Source organism: Erythrolamprus reginae, chromosome 1 (assembly GCF_031021105.1).
Source record: "Erythrolamprus reginae isolate rEryReg1 chromosome 1, rEryReg1.hap1, whole genome shotgun sequence".
Classification (NCBI taxonomy): domain Eukaryota; kingdom Metazoa; phylum Chordata; class Lepidosauria; order Squamata; family Dipsadidae; genus Erythrolamprus; species Erythrolamprus reginae.
Genome location: NC_091950.1, coordinates 251,306,430 through 251,328,912, shown reverse-complemented (window position 1 = coordinate 251,328,912; position 22,483 = coordinate 251,306,430). Strand labels below are relative to the sequence as shown.

The 22,483-nt window shown below is 40.1% G+C and overlaps 1 long non-coding RNA gene across 3 annotated transcripts; it reads right to left on the bottom strand.

Moving 5' to 3' along the window:
• Positions 1-7,709: 7,709 nt before the first annotated feature.
• On the bottom strand, positions 7,710-18,193 carry LOC139160536 (uncharacterized). Of its 3 annotated transcripts, XR_011557956.1 has the most exons (4): positions 18,057-18,193; positions 14,031-14,171; positions 12,922-13,012; positions 7,710-7,920 (listed from the first exon to the last, which is right to left on the bottom strand). It is a non-coding gene; the product is annotated as an uncharacterized lncRNA (long non-coding RNA). The 3 variants fall into 3 exon arrangements; XR_011557957.1 differs by lacking the exon at positions 12,922-13,012; XR_011557954.1 differs by lacking the exons at positions 12,922-13,012; positions 14,031-14,171 and adding an exon at positions 12,726-12,817.
• Between the last annotated feature and the right edge of the window lie 4,290 nt (positions 18,194-22,483).

Below are 22,483 nucleotides of genomic sequence, written 5' to 3'. Positions count from 1 at the left end.
GAAAGGAGGAATCTGTCCTTTTAAGAGTTGAAAGACCAGTTTGTATTCCCTTTAAATGACTCATTCAAAATGTGACCTTCCCCTCCACCAGAAGCTCAGCAAAAGACCCAAAGTTATGACACAGGAAATGGAAGAGATGTCCTTGAAAAAATGGGAGTCACAGAAACCACAAATTCTTTAGCTTCAGATTCTGCAGAAGTTTTCAAATTCTTCTCTGTCCCATCAGAAAACCTTTGGGTAGCTTCTTCCAAACATTTTTAAAATGCCAAAAATGCACAGGCACAGTCATCACAATGACCTCACAATTTAAGGAGAAAACCCTTACTCAAAATCAGAGTTCTCACCACAGTACAAAATTTGTCTTTTTCTCTCTAAGGGACAGGGAACACTTGCTTGTCACCCAGATCCAAGAGGAAAACAGATGGATATTTCACAGTTGAGACTGGAAACATCAGTGAAGGGGTTGCTTTGGGAGCATTTATTTTCTTTCTGCAATCATCACTCTAGGCTGATTTCTAAAGAGAAGAATTCCACTTAATCTTTCTTTTTAGCCTTGGGACTTAAGCCAGAACTGCAAATCATAATGGAAGCCTAAACCATGAAGCTTCTGTTTAATGTCTGGGCTAGCACAATACATTAAACCTCAATGTTTAACTACAGTTTGTTGGGGTGGGGGGAAATCAAATACCATAAATATTTGTAAATTGGACTTTACAAAATTCAATGGCTATACCTTAAACTGAGACAAACCAAGTGGAGGACAGTAAGGGTGAAACATGATTGAATGCAACCCCAATTTTATGTTAAGTGTGTGTTTGTATGTTTGTTAATTTTAAGAAAATTAATAAAGTTTATTATATATATAAAAAAGAAACATGATTGAATAAATTAGTTTCAAGCTAATACATTTATTTTTAAGACCTATCCTAGGAATTTAATGGTGTAAAAAATGAATATAATATCTAAATCATTTTCAAACTAACAAACCATTTCAGTTTTTTTAAGGGGTAGCTTGTCACTCAGAGCTTAAATGCCTCTTTTTTTTTTTTTTTTTTTGCAAATCTTTTTATTGTTTTATAGATACATATATCACAATTTGTTTATACAGTTTACAGGTCTTATCCAACTTTTTTACCGGTTACAGTTGTTATATGGATAATAATAACTTAATACTATGCAATGCAAAACAGGGTAAAAACATTCAAATGGTATTTTCATTTTTTTTTTTTTAAGGTTTGTACTGCTATTTTGTATAAGGTTATACAAATCTTTTCCTTTGAATCCACTCGTGCCAATTGTTCCACATGCTTTTAGATTCGTTGATTCTGTTTCCCTTAAGTAGGTTTGTTAATTTATCCATTTCTGCACATGTATATATTTTTTCTATTATTAAATTTATATTGGGGGTCTGTTTGTTCTTCCATGTTTGCGCAATTGCAATTCTTGTAGCTGTATTTATGTGAGTCACTAAAAAAAGGGTTTGTTTCGAGTAAGATTTTTTCCAAATTCCGAGTAGCATCCCCTCCGGTGAGTACTCTATTTCCTCCTTTGTGATTTCCTTTAACCATTTGTAAATTGTTTCCCAAATTTTTTGGATTTTAGGGCAGGACCACCACATATGGAAGAAAGTTCCTTTTTCTTTATTGCATTTCCAACATACATTTTGTAGTGCTGGGTAAATTTTGGCAAGTCTTGCCGGTGGTAGATACCACCTGTAAAATAGTTTGTAATAATTTTCTTTATAGGCTGATGATAGGGTGATTTTGGTTATTGTATTCCATGTTTTCTCCCATTCTGCTATATGGATTTTTCTTTGTAGGTTTTTCTCCCAGGCTACCATTGGATTTTTAATCATCTCTTTTTCTTTCTCGTGTTCTAATAAAATCTGGTATAGTTTAGTTATCTGTTTTTCAGCGTTTCCTGTTAAGATTTTGTCTAGAGTTTGGGTGGAATTTGCTATACCTGGTATTTGTTTATCCTTATTATATCTTGATTTTATTTGCATATATGTCCACTCGTCCATCCTATAATTTTGTATTTCCAATTCTTGTTTAGTTTTAATTTCTCCATTTGGATGTAAAATATCTTTATATTTTATGGTCTTGGTAGGGTCTATTAAATTCGGATATACTATGGCTTCCATGGTAGATAGCCATCTAGGAATTTTGTTGTAAAATTTTCTTTTAGTCTCATACCAGGTTTTAAGGAGAGATTTTCTTATCATGTGTTTGTTAAAGACAGTTTGTTTTTGTTTATCGTCTTTCCATAAATAGGCATGCCACCCCAACTTAATAAGAGCTTAAATGCCTCTTATGCAAAGACCACTGAGTTGCCTACAACATTATCTTGCCATATTATCTGGAAGCTATACAATCATTTGGACACTGAAGAATGGGTTGGATCCTCTGCAAGATGACCTCTGGCTAATATTTGGGTCTAAGCTGCATAGGAAACTTGGAAAAATTGGATGATCTGGATCTTTGTCATCATAGATTCAGATCTAGGTATCGGAGAGACCCTGCATTGGTCACTCTTGAGGATTACCTGGAATGGAATCAGCATGGGGTGAGTGCTGTTCTTTTGGTCCTATTATAACTGTCAGTGATTTTTGATATCATAGAGCTGCCTGTAAGAGCTAGAGGTTTTTTTTGGGGGGGGGGCTTTGACAATGGCTTTACTCTTTCCAAGTGTGTGGCTCCAAGCAAGAGTGATGAAGAAGACAGAACAAAACTCTCGACACTCCTATATCGGGTGTTCTAGGGTTTAGTCCTTCTTCTTAACTTCTAAATGAAGCTATTGCTTGCTGATAAGGAATGAGGATATGACTTTGGATTGGATTTTGAAAATAGAAAGAGATGGAGATATAGATTTGGCATGAAGGAAAGGATTTTGGAAACTCCCATGAAGACCACACCAAGATAACAGAGGTTATAAATGATAAAATAGACTAGGAATCTCTCACAGCTGTTGAAGGCGCTTTATTGGACTCTAAGTTTTTACCTATAATAAGTTTGGCTGGTAAGTTAAAATGGCATGTCTAGTTGACACTAACTAGAATTTAAGGGATGTTGACTCATCAAAGTAGTTGAGAATATGCCTTAGGGCAGTGATGGCAAACCTTTTTTGGCACTGAGTGGGACCGCACTACATAAAAACTGAACTTCCGGGTTCTAGCATGGATGTATGCTGGCTGGCATGCTTGCACACATCTGTTTTTGTCACTGCCGCACGCCCAATGGACAGCTAATTGTCACATGCACATGCATTCCAGAAACCCGAAAGACAAACAAGCAAGGCCACACGTATTGGGTGACATGGCTTCATGTGCCACTTTGCGCATGCACATCATAGATTTGTCATCACAGCCTTAGGGAAATAAATGCTGAAAAGGAACAGCATTGTGGGGACGCTTGACTTGAAGACTCTAGGACAGTGATGGTGAACCTATGGCACGGGTGCCACAGGTGACAGGTGGAGCCATCTCTGCTGGCACGCGAGCCGTTGCCCTAACTCAGCTCCAACGTGCCTGTATGATTTTTGGCTCACACAGACTCTACAGAGAGGGGTGGCAAATAAATAAGTAAGTAAGTAAGTAAGTAAGTAAGTAAGTAAGTAAGTAAGTAAGTAAGTAAGTAAATAAACAAACAAACAAACAAACAAACAAACAAACAAATTAATTTTTGGCTTCCAGAGAGCCACCAGGGGGATGGGGGAGGGCATTTTTTACCCTCCCCCAGCTCCAGGGAACCCTTTGGAGCCTGGAGAGGGCGAAACACAAGCCCACGGGGCCCACCAGAAGTCGGGAAACAGTCTATTTCCAGCCTCCAGAGGGCCTGCAGGGGATGGGGAAAACTGTTTTCACCCTCCCCAGACATTGAATTAAGAGTGTGGGCACTTGCGCATGTATGATAGGGGCACATATACACTCTTTCGGCACCAAGGAAAAAAAGGTTCGCCATCACTGCTCTAGGATCAGCCATCTTCAGCCTGGAGTAAATGATATTCCAATCAATCATATAAGCCTTTTCCTAAGAGTTACAAGGGTAAATAGGAGTAGATCTAAGAGCTAGGGACCTTGGCATGTTTGCATATACAGTGATACCTTGTCTTACAAACTTAATTGGTTCCGGGACGAGGTTCTTAAGGTGAAAAGTTTGTAAGATGAAACAATGTTTCCCATAGGAATCAATGGAAAAGTGATTAATGCGTGCAAGACCAAAATTCACCCCTTTTGCCAGCCGAAGCGCTCGTTTTTGCGCTGCTGGGATTCTCCCGACGCTCCCCTTCATGGGAAACCACACCTCTGGACTTCTGTGTTTTTGCGATGCTGCAGGGGAATCCCAGCATCGCAAAAATGAGCGCTTCGCTGGCAACGGAAGTCTGGAGGTGGGGTTTCCCAGCAAGGGGAGCCTCAGTGAAATCGCAGCATCACAAAAACACTGAAGTCCTTAAAACCCCACCTCTGGACCTCTGTGTTTTTGCGATGCTGCGATTTCACTGAGGCTCCCCTTGCTGGGAAACCCCACCTCCAGACTTCCGTTGCCAGCGAAGTGCCTGTTTTTGCGCTGCTGGGATTCCCCTGCAGCATCACAAAAACACGGAAGTCCGGATGTGGGTTTTCCCATGGAGGGGAGTCTCAGGGGAATTCCAGCAGCGCAAAAACAGGTGCTTCTCTGGCAACGGAAGTCTGGAGGCGGGGCATCTCAGTGGCGGCGGCGGGTTTGTAAGGTGAAAATAGTTTGTAAGAAGAGGCAAAAAAATCTTAAACCCCGGGTTTGTATCTCGAAAAGTTTGTATGATGAGGCGTTTGTAAGACGAGGTATCACTGTATTTGGAAAACACATACTATTGTGTTAAGCTCTGTTTACTTAGAATGCTTTTAAGTACAAAGATAAGTCTAATACTTATTAAATTAGCAATTTGCTGTAGTCCAGGAAATGGGAAACCGCTAAAGAATGCAAAACAATTAACAACATTGAAGCTGAAAACTGATAGGCTTGGCCTTCACCCAAACTGCATGCTTGTGCTCTGAAACTTGAATAAAAGACACAACTTGGGAAACAATGCCATCGAGCCATGCCCCATTCCGATCCTGAAGTGGGATCTGGTTTGTAAAACTCCAGTGACAAACAATGTCAAAATATGCTTTTTATGAGCTAAGTGTAATAAAACACATTACTTGGAAGTAACCAGTATCATGGAGCCCCATTTCTAATTAATTAATCAATCAATCAATCAATTAATTAGCAATCTCACAGCTTTACTGATCATAATAGATCACTAGCAAGCCTTTGCTTAAGCGTGCACACATATGTACCTTTCATTCTCACCTATGCTATTCATCAGACTCCGTCAAAATAACTGGTTAAGAAATTTGATTGGAATGGAAAAAATGTGTTGTGATCATGGTGAAATCCATTTTTTTAACTACCAGTTCTGTGGGCGTGGCTTGGTGGGTGTGGATACAGTAGTCCCTCGCTATACCGCGCTTCACCTACTGCGGCTTCACTTCATCGCGGGTTTCTGAGGAAGTCGATCAGCAGATTTAAACAGCCCGCCGAACTCGATCGGCAGGCTTTAAAAAAAAAAAAATCTAAAATTGTAAATACTGTATTTAAATACTGTATCTAAAATAAATACTGTGTGGGAAGGGTTTATAAACACTTAAAACAATGAAAACTTACCAAACAATTACAATTTAAATACTTAAATAAGTACCATCAGTCGATAAATTCCCCATCGCAGCTTTCACCTATCGCGGCCCGGTCTGGAACGTAACACCAGCGATAGGTGAGGGACTACTGTACTACAAAATCTCCATTCCCACCCAACACTGGGGCAAGCCAGAAGTGGTATTTGCCGGTTCTCCGAACTACTCAAAATTTCTGCTACCGGTTCTACAGAACCTGTCAGAACCTGCTGGATTTGACCCCTGGTTATGATTCTACTGCTTGTGCAGAAGGATGTCTTATAATCAGATTTCTATCCATCCCTTTTTCATAGCAGTTTTTTTTAACTTTCCATCTTAACTGTGCTGACATTATTTGCTATCACTGCTGAGTGAGCAAGATTTTACTATTTGAAGTGTGGCTTTCGCTGAGTGGTTGGCTCCTGATCTGGTCTAGTTTCAAATTAAGCCATTCACAAGTCTTTGTACATCTAATGCCACATTCTTTCAAGTGTTTAGTGGGTTGCTTTGCTTTATTCCTTTATTATTATTTCAGGCCATTGCCTATGTGCCATGTTTCTAAATTCAGATGCAATTCATATATTTTACCACATGGGAAAGTTTGGAGATTTGTCTGTGGATTCTCTCTTGCCTATTTATAATTATAGGATTAATTATAGAATATAGAATTAATCTATAATCAAGGAGTTAGATGTCAGTGTCACTTTTATACCAAGGAGTAACCCTTTCTTTCTCTTCAAGATCTATATCAAGATTTACATCAGTAATGGATTGGATGAGGAGAAGCAGATGGAAACTGGATGAAGACAAGGATACTCTTAGACACCTGAATCACAAACTGGAACAGTGTCCCATTGTGAGTATTTTGGAATATATATCAGTACTAGTGATGGGCGAACCCAACGGTGTTCAGGTTGCGCAAGTTCGCCCGAATTTTACACAAAATTTAGCCGAACCCGAACTGAACCCAAATTTGAACCCGAACGGGGAATCCCTCCCATGAAGAGATTCTGGGGGCGAAGCTTTGATGTCACCGGCAGGTTGCTAAGGATGCCAAGGTGATCACTTCCTGGATTCCATGGAATCCAGGAAGTGATCACCTTGGCGTCCTTAGCAACCTGCCGGTGACATCAAAGCTCCGAATGCTGAACACGACCCCAAACTTTGCCCGAAGTTTAAAAATTTTTGGTTTTGTGTTCTGCATACCGAACACCGCAAATTTCGGTACGGACCCGAGTTGTGCGGGTTCGGTTCTCCCATCACTAATCAGTACTTGACTCTGAATAGAGCTATAATGATACAGCCATTGTTAACACACCAATAATATCTATTGCTAAGGGGAAGCTCTACATGGCTGTTGTAACCTATGTATTAGTAACATTTCACTTCGATAACTGGGATATATTTTAAATGTGGTTGGAAATATCAGTTGATCCAGAGTCTATTTCTTTGCTGATTCAATTATAGGGAATGGTTTTAGAAAGCCTAATCTAATTTGGAACTAGACCATCTGAAAGAGTGAATTCTTCGTTGTAAGGTTTCCTTAGGCTTTAAGGTCTACAGAAGATCCTTCCTACCAAATCAGGTTTAATGAACTATTTTCATCCTCCAGGTTGCCTTTAATCAAATTCTGGATTGCATTTTTAGAGAGCTAGTTTTGGTTCTCCTCTCCCTCTTTAGTTCTGGTCCTCATGAACAATTGGAACCACAAAGGAATAGATGCAAGCAACCCAAATTGGGGGGGGGGGAGGATCAAAACAGGAAGGGCCTTCAAGCCATATGTATTTGTTTATCTTTGTGGATTTCCTGAAAGTTACAATCAGGTTTAAAACCCCAAAATAGAACCGAGACATTAGTTAAAAACATTCCTTTGATGATTGTGAGCGAAAAATAGCAGTTTTTTTTAAAAAAAATATTCATTTAAAATAAAATGCAGCAAGGCAACAAGCCTAATGTTTTACAGGACTAGCAGCTAATATATGAAAAATAAAAGACTCACAGGGAATTTTATATGGGATTATTTATTTATTTTATTTATTTGATGTGGGGAAGAAGAAGATTTGTCTTTTAAACTTTATCTGTCCCATTTTATCCCTTTTCACAGATTGTTATTTGAGAAAAAATGGAGGCAAGGACTGTATTAGGTTTCTTCAGCATCTTACTTTGACCAAACATAAAGATGGAGTACAAATATAGTAATAAAAATCCTCAAAAGATTCAAGCTGTAGATTCTGCAAAGAAGTAGAAGAAAGAGCAAATCACTTTATTTACTTGTTTAATTTTATCCCACCATTAATATTATTACGAATAACTCATGATGATGACCATATCCAACACACCTCCCTGCTCCTATTTTCCCCACAACTCTGTGGGGTGAGTTGGGCTACAAGAATGTGACTAGCCTAAAGTCACCCAGCTGACTTCCATAGTTAAGATGCAGGAGTGGGTTCTAACCTACCTTGCTGCCAGTTCACTTCGCTTCCTCTTGCACAGATGGTGACCGCATGCACAGTGCCAGAACCCGGCTGCTGCACATTCTCATAAGGAAAAAATATTTTTAAAAATTCAAAAAAAAGATGGCGGTGCCCATGGACCAGCACTGACTGAACCAGTTTGGTGACATCATCACGATGTCATCAGCAGCTCACTAACAGTATGGGTGAACCAATCCAAACCTGCTAAGATGGGACTGGAACCCATGGTTTATTGTTTTCTTGTTTGATGACTTAATCGCTAAATCAAACTGATTCTCCTTGATCATGTAAAAAGATCTGACAAACTGATTATAAACAATGAGAGGCTGAAATGATTCACTGGAATATCTGTAAAAAGTCACTAATGAAAAATTAGTAGGAGCATAGAGTTGAGAAAGTACTTAAAGATGAGAGATTAAAATATTGTGAGATTTCTGAGTGTAAACTGATACAGTCTTATTTTATTTATTTCATTTAAAACTAGTGATGGGCAAACCGAACCAGCACAATTCGGGTCTGTACTGAATTTTGCGGTGTTCGATATGCCGAACACGAACCCGAAATTTTTTGAAACTTCGGGCAAAGTTCGGGGTCACGTTCGGTGTTTGGAATCCAGGAAGTGATCACCTTGGCGTCCTTAGCAACCTGCCGGTATACATGATGTCAAAGCTCCGCCCCCGGAATCTCTTGGTGGGATTCCCCATTTGGGTTCGGGTTCAGTTCGGGTTCGGCCAAATTTTGCATAAAGTTCGTCCTAACTTGCCGAACCCGAACACCGTTGGGTTCGCCCATCACTATTTAAAACATATAGCTATCCACCTCATAACAAACTCTGAACTGCTCATCACTAAATTTAACTGTGGTTGAAAAGAAAAACTGTGGATAATTGATGTGGCAATTACCAGGGGATAGTAGAATAGAAGACATAAAAGATCATAAATACCAAGATCAAAACTGAAGTTGAAAGATTATGGTATTAACCAGTGATGATGGTCTATTATCGGCACACTGGGTGCCATACCAAAAAATCTTGTCAAGCACTTAGAAAATTATTGCTTTGACAAAATTTCTATCTGTCAATTACAAAAGATCACACTGCTTTGATCTGCACATATGCCAGTACGTTATGACATCGTAAGTTACTTGGTAAGAATTCTATATGAATGATGGCCAGTAGGCTCTAAGGAATTGGTAGCTTTGATTGCACTGTTGCCTTTATAGTAATAATGTTGAAGATATATGAAAAAGAATTTACACTCATGTATCTCACTTTCTTCCCATATTTAGTTATAGGTCAAGAAACTTGTGTCTCTTCAACCTTAATGAATTACAACTTCTAGCATTACTCATAATTGATCATTTATAGTGAAATATGGTGAAATATATGAAATATAGTGAAAAATGGAACTCTGGGCTTATAGGTACTGTACCTAATGAATACATACAGTAGAAGTTTTTGAACAATGAAACAATACTGGTGTCTTGTTCAAAAGGCAGACATTTATAAAATTATGCATGATGACTAATATATACTGTAAAGAAACATTTTTCTCTTTTATAATCTCTGAACTTAATTGGAATCTTCGGTTTAAGGCAAATGATAAAAAATTCTGGCGTGATAAAGGAAATATAACTGAGTTATAGAGTCCATTACAAGATGATGTAGTGATGTCAATGTTCAATGGCTTCAACATGGAAGTAGTTCAAGTCGTAGTGGATAAGGCTAGCAATGGCCACTATTGTCATATTATATACATTTATTATTGATGGTGTTATTCCTATGACTATCAGTTGCTGGGGAACACAAGGAGAAAAATTCCCATTTTACTTGTGATCTCATCAGTATCTGCTTAGCCATTGTGAAAAACAAATACCGGTACAAACACCAAAACTTTTTGTTTGATCCAGTCTGACTCTTCAATTGCTCTGATATTGTAATAATAATTTTAAAATGCTCGCAAGATCTTATTATGAGCAGGTTGGTTATACAATGGTCCCATTTCCTTAAATAGGTAGTCTGTGTATATATATATATTTAAATTATCTAATGGGTGATGCAAGAGTATGTGCTGCTTTCAAAATGATCTCATTTGGCCCGTTTAGTTCGCAGGGTTTCAGGCTGACACCCTCTCTGTCTGAACCTACTCTGTCAACAGAGTGATAGCGACAGCAAATATGAAACAGAACAGGAAGCACTATTGACACTGACACCAAAGAAATTTCATCATGGTTTAAATTTAGTTGGCAGGAACAATTACTCTGTTAGGGAAATGAGAGCCAAGGCAAGGCCCGGAACAGGGGTTTATCCTCTGTCCTGGTGCTTCTCGACCTCTCAGCGGCTTTCGATACCATCGAACATGGTATCCTTCAGCGCCGACTGGAGGGGTTGGGAGTGGGAGGCACTGTTCTACAGTGGTTCTCCTCCTACCTCTCTGGTCAGTCACAGTCGGTGTTAGTGGGGGATCAGAGGTTGACCTCTAGGTCTCTCCCTTGTGGGGTGCCTCAGGGGTCGGTCCTCTGCCCCTTGCTATTCAATATCTACATGAAACCGCTGTGTGAGATCATCCAAGGGCATGGGGTGAGGTATCATCAGTATGCGGATGATACCCAGTTTTACATCTCCACCCCATGTCCAGTCAATGAAGCAGTGGATGTGATGTGCCGGTGCCTGGAGGCTGTTGGAGTCTGGATGGGTGTCAACAGACTCAAACTCAACCCTGATAAGATGGAGTGGCTGTGGGTTTTGCCTCCCAGGGACAATTCCATCTGTCCGTCCATCACCCTTGGGGGGGGGGGAACATTGACGCCCTCAGAGAGGGTCTGCAACTTGGGCGTCCTTCTCGATCCACAGCTCACATTGGAGAAACATATTTCAGCTGTGGCGAGGGGGGCGTTTTCCCAGGTTCGCCTGGTGCACCAGTTGCGGTCCTATTTCGACTGGGAGTCACTGCTCACAGTCACTCATGCCCTCATCACCTCGAGGCTCGACTACTGTAACGCTCTCTACATGGGACTACCTTTGAAAAGTGTTCGGAAACTTCAGATCGTGCAGAATGCAGCTGCGAGAGCAATCATGGGCTTCCCCAGGTATGCCCATGTTGCACCAACACTCCGCAGTCTGCATTGGTTGCCGATCAGTTTCCGGTCACAATTCAAAGTGTTGGTTATGACTATAAAGTCCTTCATGGCATCGGACCAGAATACACCCGGGTCCGCCTTCTACCGCACGAATCCCAGCGACCAGTTAGGTCCCACAGAGTAGGACATCTCCGGGTCTCGTCAACTAAACAATGTTGTCTGGCGGGACCCAGGGGAAGAACCTTCTCTGTGGCGGCCCCAACCCTCTGGAACCAGCTCCCCCCGCAGATCAGAATTGCCCCCACCCTCCTTGCCTTTCATAAGCTCCTTAAAACCCACCTCTGTCATCAGGATTGGGGGAACTGAACTACCCTTTCCCCCCTAGGCCTATACAATTTATGCATGGTATGTTTGTTTTTATGTATGTTTAGTTTTACAATAAGGGTTTTTAATTATTTTAAACATTAGATTTGTTACATGCTGTTTATTACTGTTGTTAGCTGCCCCCACTCTACGGAGAGGGGTGGCATACAAATCTAATCTAATCTAATCTAATCTAATCTAATCTAATCTAACCTAACCTAACCTAACCTAACCTAACCTAACCTAACCTAACCTAATCTAATCTAATCTATAAAAAATGAGATGGCCAGAGAGCTTGAATGATTGGGCAGATAAAGTATCTTGGTGGTAATCCTACAAGAATCATCTATTGTGTTTTCCCCAAAATAAGACCCTGGCTTATATTTTTTTGAACCCTGAAATAAGTGCTTGGCCTTATTGCCATGTATTCAAAAGTCCGATTGGGCTGCTTATCAGGAGAAGTGTTATTTCGGGGAAAACAGGGTAGTAGGGAAGATGGTCAGCATAGATATTAAACAAACAAACAAATAAGATATATCTGCTTATTTAGAAATAAGCATTGTTGATTTGAGATGCCATGTTTCAATAGTTAGGATTAGGGCAGTGCTTTTCAAATAGTGGGGTGGGCTGCAGAACACTTTGTGCATGTACAGAGGGTAAAAGAACCCAAATGGAGGTATCTTGGTGGATGGGCAGAGCGTTGCGCACCCTTCACGGCCAGCTCTCTGACGATTCGCAGGCACGAGTATTTCACCTCTGTTCCCAGGGCTGCAGGTAGCTGCAGAAGAGGCTTTAGGAACCATAGCATCACTATGATTACAGCCAAAGAAGAGCAAAAGCTAATGGAGATATAGATTACTGAATGAGCTATGGCAGAGGACAGAAATGTTTGTTGGGGAACATTTGTGTGGGAGCACTTCAGTTCATAGGCTGGCCTCTGCAGCAACTTTGCAGAACCTGATGTTCTCTTCATGTGTTGGGCTACGACTTCCATTCTTTCCTGTGCCTTTTCTTCAGGAAAAAAACAACCACCAAAGAAAGACACGAAACATCTTTAGCCAGCCTTTAAGTAAGAGAAAAACAGGAAGCCAATAAAATAAGAGGAAAAGTGCCAGACATACTATGCCTTTTAGCTTCCAGGAAGAGATAACGTTGTTACCGTTCAGTCAGCTTGCAGCATGATTTGCTTGCTTCTATAAGTGAGTCAGAGAGTCTGGAAAGATGTTATGAACAAGAATTCTGTAAACATAGCTGCGACTATTTAATAGCAGGAAGAACAAGTCAACTCTTCCTTTTTGCTGCCTCTCAGCCTCATACCTCACTCAGCATAAACAGTTTTCCTCTGCTTTTGTCAAATCTCCCCTCAATAGTCTGTTATCAAACTTTATGCCAGGTGAAAACATGTACACTAGGAAGAAAGAAATAGGTTCATATTATCATCAATGGTGGATCTGTAGCAAAGTTAAGTTATACTGGAAAATGATAGAAAGAATAATAAAAGAAATAGTATTGCAAGAGATAGAAAAAACCCCAGAATTTTATTTACTGGGTATAACTAAACAGAAATATAAGAAAGATATTCTTCATTTAGTTATTCATATTTTGACTGCAGCCAGGATAGTATATGTGCAAAATTGGAAAGGAAAAAATATTCCCAAAGAGGAAGAGGTAATTAAGAAAATATTAGATTGTGCTGAGATGGATATGACGACAAGATGGTTAAATAACCAAGAGGAATCAGAATTCTATGTGATTTGGAATAAGGTGTATATATGGATAAATAAGAAGAAAAATTAAATACAAAATTTATATGAGAATTGTAGATGTATCGTAATGATTTACCTTCTTGTTTTGTTTATATATGAAGTTTTTTAAATATAAGGTTGAATAAAATTTCTTCTTTTCATTTAAATTAATATTTTGACTTAAGGTATTAACAATGTATTCTTTTTTCTGTAAGGAAATTTGACTTCTATGACAAAAGGGGGAATTGTAACCCCAACTTTATGTTAAATGTTTGTATGTTTGTCAATTTTTATGGAAAATTAATAAAGTTTATAAAAGAAAAGAAAACATGTACACTAGGAAGGTACATCATTTGAACAAAAATGGCATGTACACTAAAAGATGGTTTTCACCAACCTCTGGTGCAATTTAATGAGCCCTTTAAGTTGGCCAAGAAGGCTCTGCTTTCATTGAATAAACAGGATTTTTGAAGGAGCATCTTTGTTGGAGACTAGAATTAGTGGAAGAAGTGCCAGAAAATCTTAAGCAGAGTGCTGAAAGAATTCTGAGTAAATCATTAATTAATTGACTGTTTATAGGTCATGTTGTTGTTAACCGCTATTCCATGATTAGCTATTGCATATTTAAAATGAACAGGTTGTCCACAAACAAGAGTTTAAAAATATTTACAATTTCTGTACCTGGCTATTTCAATTTTGTCCGTTTATCTCCAACCACTATGGCCAAAAATCATGTAGTAGTAAATTATTGGAACTGTAATCAAATTTTTCTAGGAGGCACCGATCTTAGGAACTTGCTCTGTGTGCTCTCCTAAAAAGCACCTGTAGAAATGGAGCATATACAGTTTGCAAAATGACAAGCATGGGAAAATACTATTTTTTGTAGAAATGAAGCTGCATGCAAAGGTAATTTTGATTTGTAGCAAAAAGTGTGAAACATCCGCAACTTTCCCAAGAAGCACAGAAAATACATAATTGTTGCCATGTATGAATTTTTCAGCTGAATTTTCTAGTTCTGATTTGTCTGATAAAGCCTGAAAACATGGCTGCCCTGTAGTAGTTGCTTGAGTTGTTTGAAAAAACAGAATTACACAAAATGCAATTCTGAAGATTATACTAAGAAGCCTTGCCACTATGGCAGGAGAATATTAACAGAGGAAGTAATATAGCATTATATTAATTTGAAGCACAGGCAGACTCTGACTGACATAAGCCTATGGATACTTTGCAAGAAGGAAAAAGTCTGCCAGCAGTGTTCCCCCTAATTTTTTTTGGGGGGTGGGCGGAAAACTATAGTGTCTGAGTGGCAGTCCCTTCGGGACTGGGTGGCACAGAAATAATAAATAAATAAATAAATAAACAAACAAACAAACAAATAAAAAACCCACCCTGTTTTGCCTCAGAGAATTTCAAAATAAAATACTGTACCGTGTGTCTATAACAGTGAGCTCATAATAGGGCAACTCTATCAATATCAAAATGCCACTTAAATAGTTGAGCTAGTTTCAAACTAGATTTTGATTTTCTTTCTCTCTTCGTTAGTCCCATTCTTTTTCTTTCTCTTTTCCTTCCTCTCTTTTTTCTATCCGTTTCTCTCTCTTCCTCTCTTCCCCTCTCTCTCCTTCCCTCTCACTCTTTCCCTCTCGGCTTCTGGGCAGGTTTGGAAAACTCTGAGTTGATGATGATTTTTAAGTGAGCGATTGCTCACTGCTCAGCTTAGAGAGAACTATGTCTGCCAGACCTGTTTTACCTTTTATTTCATTTTTAAAATGCAAAAACCCCACAACCGATCAACCGAAACACATCTCCAAATCCACACAATACTGAAATCCTTCATTTTCTCACTAAATTCTACAGCACAAGAGATTCTAGGTGATGAAACTTGAGTTTGAACTGTTATGGTTGACCCATCCTTGTTAAAGCCATCCTTTGTTATTTATTCACACTATTTTATTTTATTTTATTTTATTTCATTTCATTTCATTTCATTTCATTTCATTTCATTTCATTTCATTTCATTTCATTTCATTTCATTTCATTTTATTTTATTTTATTTTATTTTATTTTATTTTATTTATTTTATTTTATTTTATTTTATTTTATTATTATTTTACTTTTTTTAATTTTTATTTATTTATTTATTTATTTTATTTTATTTTATTTTTTATTTTACTTTACTTTACTTTACTTTTCTTTTCTTTACTTTTCTTTACTTTACTTTACTTTATTTTATTTTATATTTTATTTTATTTATTAGATTTGTATGCCGCCCCTCTCCGCAGACTTGGGGCGGCTCACAGCAGTGATAAAACAGTATACAATGACAAATCTAATATTAAGTCTAAAATAACAATTTTACATTAAAAACCTAAAAAAAAACCTTATATAAAAACATACACACAAACATTCCATATCATTCCTGCCTGGTGTGGCGCACTGGTAGCAGCCCACTGATGATGTCATCAATCCGGTGCCAATTCCTGGGGTGTGCCATTTTTTTCTGGAATCTTTTTGAATATTTTTCAATTGGGGGAGGTTCTTTTCTTCTTCTTCTGAGCATGCGCAGAAGCTGAGTTCTTGGCATTGCACATGCATCACCATTTTGTTTGGGATGGGGTTTTTTATTTTTATTTTTCTTTCTGAGCATATGCAGAAGCCAAGTTCCAGCACTATACAGGTGGCAACCATCTGTTTTTCAGGGAGGAAGCAAACCGATAGCAAGGTAAGTCACAACCCACCCCTGCACACGACCTTTAAGTTTTGGAAGATTTGTACATCATTTGTATTTATCAGCCAGTGAAGGGCTGCAAAAAAAATTATTACTATACTGTAGGCATGGCTTATTTTGTGGCTGTCGCTTGTCAGCCATGTGACCAGGTGGATATGGATTGATGATCATGTGACCGGGGTGACTTAAAGGTCATGTGACTGGCTTAAAGGTGGCCAACTTGACATCACTCACATCAAGGGTTGGGTTAGGGTTAGGGTGCCTGGCCACTCCTTGCCTCAAAGAGATGCAATTTCCCTATCTATTTACTATTAATGAACATCCAAAATATGCTATTTAATTCTATGTATATATGCCCTAGATATTACATATTACACACAGGCACACAAAAATACACATTATCTATTAACATATATTTGTGTGCATGTTTTTAAAATTATGGGTTTTTAACTTTGTAATATTAGATTTGTATTGTATATTGTTTTCTATTGCTGCTGTGAGCCGCCCCGAGTCTGCGGAGAGGGGTGGCATACAAATTTAATTAATAATAATAATAATAATAATAATAATAATAATAATAATAATAATAACAATAGTATATAAACTGTATGCATATGTACAAACATACACACCTGCACAGCTCTTCTAAAATTATATACAGTGATCCCCCGTTTATTGCGTCCCCAACCATTGCGAACAGGGTACTTCGCTATTTTTCAACCCGGAAGTCAAAATACCATCTACGCATGCGTGCCCGTGGGCACGCATGCGTAGATGGCAACCGGGAGATCAGCTGCTGGGCGGCTTCCCTGAGTCTTCCCCCTCTTGCTGGCGTCAGCGAGGAGTTTCCCCACCGCCCACGCAAACTCCTCGCTGCCGCCCGCCCTTCGCCCGCCCACGCCGTTCATTCTCGCCGCTTTCGAGCCGAATCCAGGAGCGAATTCGCTCCTGGATTCAGCTCAAAATCGGCGAGAATGAAAGGCGTAGAAAAGGCGTTCCTTGCCATTCGTTCTCGCCGCTTTCGAGCCGAATCCAGGATTCAGCTCAAAATCGGCGAGAATGAAAGGCGTAGAAAAGACGTTCCTTGCCATTCGTTCTCGCCGCTTTCGAGCCGCATCCAGGAGCGAATTCGCCCCTGGATTCAGCTCAAAATCGGCGAGAATGAAAGGCGTAGAAAAGACGTTCCTTGCCATTCGTTCTCGCCGCTTTCGAGCCGCATCCAGGAGCGAATTCGCCCCTGGATTCAGCTCAAAATCGGCGAGAATGAACGGCGTAGAAAAGGCGTTCCTTGCCATTCGTTCTCGCCGCTTTCGAGCCGAATCCAGGAGCGAATTCGCCCCTGGATTCAGCTCAAAATCGGCGAGAATGAACGGCGTAGAAAAGGCGTTCCTTGCCATTCGTTCTCGCCGCTTTCGAGCTGAATCCAGGAGCGAATTCGCTCCCGGATTCAGCTCGAAAGCGGCGAGAGCCAGCGCCCCCCGGACCTCCAACCCGGGTTTGGGGGGCTGCTAGGAAGCCCTCCATGCCGGCGGCAAACAGCCGTGCCGCCCCCAATCTTCGGCTCCTCGCTAGCGCTGTGGGAATAAAAACACAATCTGCACATGCGCAGAAGGTGTTTTTACTTCCGCATCGCTACTTCGCGAAAACCCGCTCGTTGCGGGGGCTCCTGGAACGGAACCCTCGCAACGAGCGGGGGATCACTGTACATTCAATCTCATTTACTGCGATAAGAAAAATATACCCAGAGCCCAGAAGAGAAAAAAAGGGGAAAAAAAATCAATTTTTTTCTACCGGTTCTGCGTACTTGACCATATCCATAGGAGCCCATCACTCTTATTAGCCTTTGAACACCCTTTGAGAAATCTGAAGCATCTTTGAGACTTGGCACCTTCTCATAGAAGTGATATCTAAAAAGTGTTTCCAATAATAATAGTATCTAAGTTTCTAATTGCCCCTGAAGAAGACCCCTTCGAACTAACCTTTTAAAGTGAATCTCATTGATTCTGTAATGAAACTGAGATTCAAATTCATCCTCTCTTTTCACTCTGCATTGCAAATCTGGCAGACCAGCAAGCTTCATTGGACAGACCTTGTCTTCTGAGCTACATTGTTCCCCTCAGGCTAATAGCCTTAAATTTAATAGAGTAGAGTGGAGATTCCTGGGGGATCATTAAATGGCAGGTATGTAAGCCAAGGCATTAGCTCTAGCAGTTAATCCAAACAGTTATTAATTAAATGTCTGAATGATGTAGTTCTTCCAGAAATGACTTGGCCGGGATTTATAAGCATAAGACCAAATAATAACTTAGCGAGAAGTAAGTGAGGCCACATACAAATGCATCCTTTGAAATAGGCCGAATGCAGCCTCTTTTACAGGGAAGTATATCAGAAGGCACAGCACAAGCACGGAAAACTGACACTTTCATGGCACGACATTGCTTAGCGTTTTGAACAAAACAAAGGCATAGGGAGGAAGCGAGGCACAGCAGGAAAGACTGTATTGTGCTTTTGCATAATTATAAAAATAGGAAAGGAGAATAAGAAGATATGAAGAATTGTGTAGCATTGCCTGAGTATAAAGATTAAAAAATAGGAATAAAGGTTTTTTCCCCGAGATATGTAGTGATGGGCTCCTACGGGCAATGTTCCCTCTAATTTTTTTTCGGTGTGGGCGGAAAAATATAGTGTCTGAGCGGCAGTCCCTTTGGGACTGGGCGGCATAGAAATATAAATAAATAAATAAATAGATAGATAGATAGATAGATAGATAGATAAATAAGAAAAAAATTCCCTTCTTTTTTATTAAAAGAAATTAATAATAAAACAAAACCAAAATCTGTTACTATTATTACTATCTTCTCCTCTTTTTCAATCCCTGTGTGTGTGTGTATGTGTGTGAACTCTTGAACCATTTCCAATAACAGGTAAGCTATTGGAAATGGTTCAAGAGTTCTCTCTCTCTCTCTCTCTCTCTCTCTCTCTCACACACACACACACACGGCTGGTTTCCCCCCCTCTGTTATTATTTGGGTGCTTTTTACCATATGCTTTAAATCAAGAGTCATTTCTCTCTCTTTCTCTCTCTTCCTCTTGCTCTCTCTCTCTTTTTCTCACTTTCTCTCTCCCTCTCTTTCGATCTCTCTCCCCCTCTTGCTCTCTCTCTCTTTCTCTCTCTCTCTCATTTTCTTTCTCTTTCTATTGCTTTCTTTCTCTCTCACTCTTTCTTTCTATCTCTCTTGCTTTCTTTCTCTTCTCTCTCTTGCTATCTCTCTCCCCCCTCTCTCTTTCTCATTTACTTTCTCTCTCCCTCTCTCTCTGTCAGCGAGGGGGCTGCGAGAGCGCTTTCTCTGAGCGCTTCGGGAATGCCTGCCCTGCCTCTACTGCAGCCCCCTTGCTAAAAGTCCGGGATGAAAACGCTCCCAGCGAAGGGGCTGTGAGAGGGACGGGGTGGGCATTCCCGAAGCGCGCGGAGAAAACCCTCTCTCGCAGCCCCCTGGCTGGGAGCGCATGTGGAGAAGGAGAAGCCGCAGCCACTGCCGCAGGAGAAGTCGTGCCCCAAGGCAGGAGGCAGCGGAGGAGGAGAGGGGGCGGATCGGGCGGCAGCGCCGAGAGGCCAGGGGCGCGAGGGGGCCGGAGGCACTGTGGGGAGGCAGGGGTGGCCGCGGCTCCCTTTCCTTCTACTGCCGGCACCTCCCTGCCCCCTCCCCCTCTCCCCGTGGGCTGGCAGGGGGATGGGGAGTGCACGCCCGCCCATGGAAAAGGGTGCGCGGGGGGTATTTTGGGGCATGCGCATGTGCATGCGCACAGCTTGCGGAGAACACTGCCTACGGGTACGGTCAGGTACGCAGAACTGGTAGAAAATATTTGGTCAGGTACGCAGAACCGATAGAAAAATTTGGATTTTTTTTTCTTTTTTTCCCTTCTGGGCTCTGGGTATGTTTTTCCTACCGTCTTTCCCCGAAAGTAAGACAGTGTCTTACTTTCTTTTTACCCCCAAAAGCCCCACTATGTCTTACTTTCGGGGTACGGCTTATATTAGCCGACCCCCCTGAAACCCCGATACGTCTTACAATCGGGGGTGTCTTACTATCGGGGAAACAGGGTATTGCAGTAAATGAGGTTAAATGTATATAATTTTAGAAGAGCTGTGTGTGCGTGTGTGTGTGTGCATACACATACATTTTATATAGTAGATAATGTATATTTTTGTGTGACTGTGAGTAATATGTATGGCATATATACATAGAATTAAATAGTATATTTTAGATGTTCAGTAATGGTAAATAGATGGGGAAATTGTATCTCTTTGAGGCGAGAAGAGGCCAGGTACCCTAACCCAAACCTTTGATGTGAGTGATGTCAAGTTGGCCATCTTTAAGCCAATCACATGACCTCTAAGCCACCCCTGGTCACATGACCATCAAGACACTCCTACCTGATCACATGGCCAATAAGACACGCCCATAAAATAAGCCACGCCCACAGTGCGGTAGTAAAAATGTTTTGCAGTCTTTCACTGGAGATATGAGACAATCACAGGAGACATATACACTGCTTTGAAAAGGTCTTTTATGATATAAGCTATGAAAGTCCAAGATTAAAGATCTTATTTCTTACATGTGCATATATGCACATAAGTCCTTGGTTATGAACTCCTTCAGCCATCATAATTTTGAACTCCTCTACAAAATGATGATAGCACTGAAAAGGGTATTTATGTCTGATATCTGAACTTATTATTGTCATAGCCTCTTCATGGTCACATGATTGTAATGTGTGTGCTTTACAACTGGTGGATGTTTATAATGATCACACCATCTTGGGGTTATACAATTGCCATTTGTGACTCCACTGCCGCTTTCCGAGCAATGGCCGGGGTGGCGCAGCAGGTAGAGTGCTGTACTTCAGGCCACTGAAGCTGACTGTAGATCTGAAGGTCAGAGGTTCAAATCTCATAACCAGCTCAAGGTTGACTCAGCCTTCCATCCTTCCGAGGTGGGTAAAATGAGGACGTGGATTGTGGGGGAAATATGCTGGCTCTGTTAAAAAGTGCTATTGCTAACATGTTGTAAGCCACCCTGAGTCTAAGGAGAAGGGCGGCATAAAAATTGAATAAATAAAATAAATAAATAAATAAATAAATAAATGGCAACATCAATGGAGAAGCCAGCAGGAAATTGCAAGAAGTGATCACATGATGTCATATTTATTGACTTCAAGTGAGTGATTCATTTCGCAACTGCAGCCTGAAAATGTCAAAGTCATATTGACCTTTGACAATATTGGCATATTGTTTCAGTATATGACCATGTTACTTAGTGATGGCTTTATGAGGCCCAATTGCAGTCAATGAAGACCACCTGCATTGCAAAAAGCAAAAATGTTCCCAAAACTTTAACCTCAGATTGTCTACTGTTGACCTCTCCCCATTCCTAAGAGGTCTATAAGGGGCATGCATAAGTGCACCATCGTGCCTACCGTTCCTGTCCTAATGTCCTATGTCCAATTTTGCCTATACCTACTTTGCTTTTATTTGTGTTTATACCTGTTATCTTGTACATGTTTTGACAAATAAATAAATAAAATAAAAAATTATGATTCCTCTAATAACACAGGTATTATTCTTTACCATATTTCTGGCAAGTGCTGCAGTATTTATTTTTAGAAAGCAATCTAAGAAATATGGAGAAAATGGAAGCCGTGTTGTATAAGTTTGCGTGTATGTTTGCTTTTATAATAAGGGTTTTTTTTAGTTGTTTTAGTATTGGATTGTTACATGCTGTTTTTATCATTGTTGTTAGCCGCCCCGAGTCTACAGAGAGGGGCGGCATACAAATCCAATAAATAATAATAATAATAATAATAATAATAATAATAATAATAATAATAATAAAGTGAATAATAAATATAATGCCATGCAATTTTTGAAACGTAGAAAAGCAACCTTTGATTTCACAGTATAGATTTCCATTGTTTTGGCAATGTCAAAAACAATAGACCCAAGTCTTCGGAGAGGGGCGGCATACAAATCTAATAAATAAATAAATAATAATAATAATAATAATAATAATAATAATAATAATAATAATGTCAAATAGTTATTTTCTTGTGTGCTAAAACCATCTGTTATGATTCTGGAAACGTTGACAAAGTTAACCCAGGCCCAAAGTTCACTCAAATGGCTATGTTGCCTGAGATGAGAGACTATGAGAGACTGTATAGCTATGCCCTCATACATGGGTGAAAGATGCACTAAAGTCACTGGTACCTCTAAGCCGGGTATGGGGGGGGAACGCAGTGGGGTAGCAAAAATGGAGCTCCACCCCAGAGCACCCAACCTGCACTGAAAGATGTTGAAAGAAAATTCAGGGCGTCCTGCAAAAGCCACGGTAGTAAAAATTGTAGT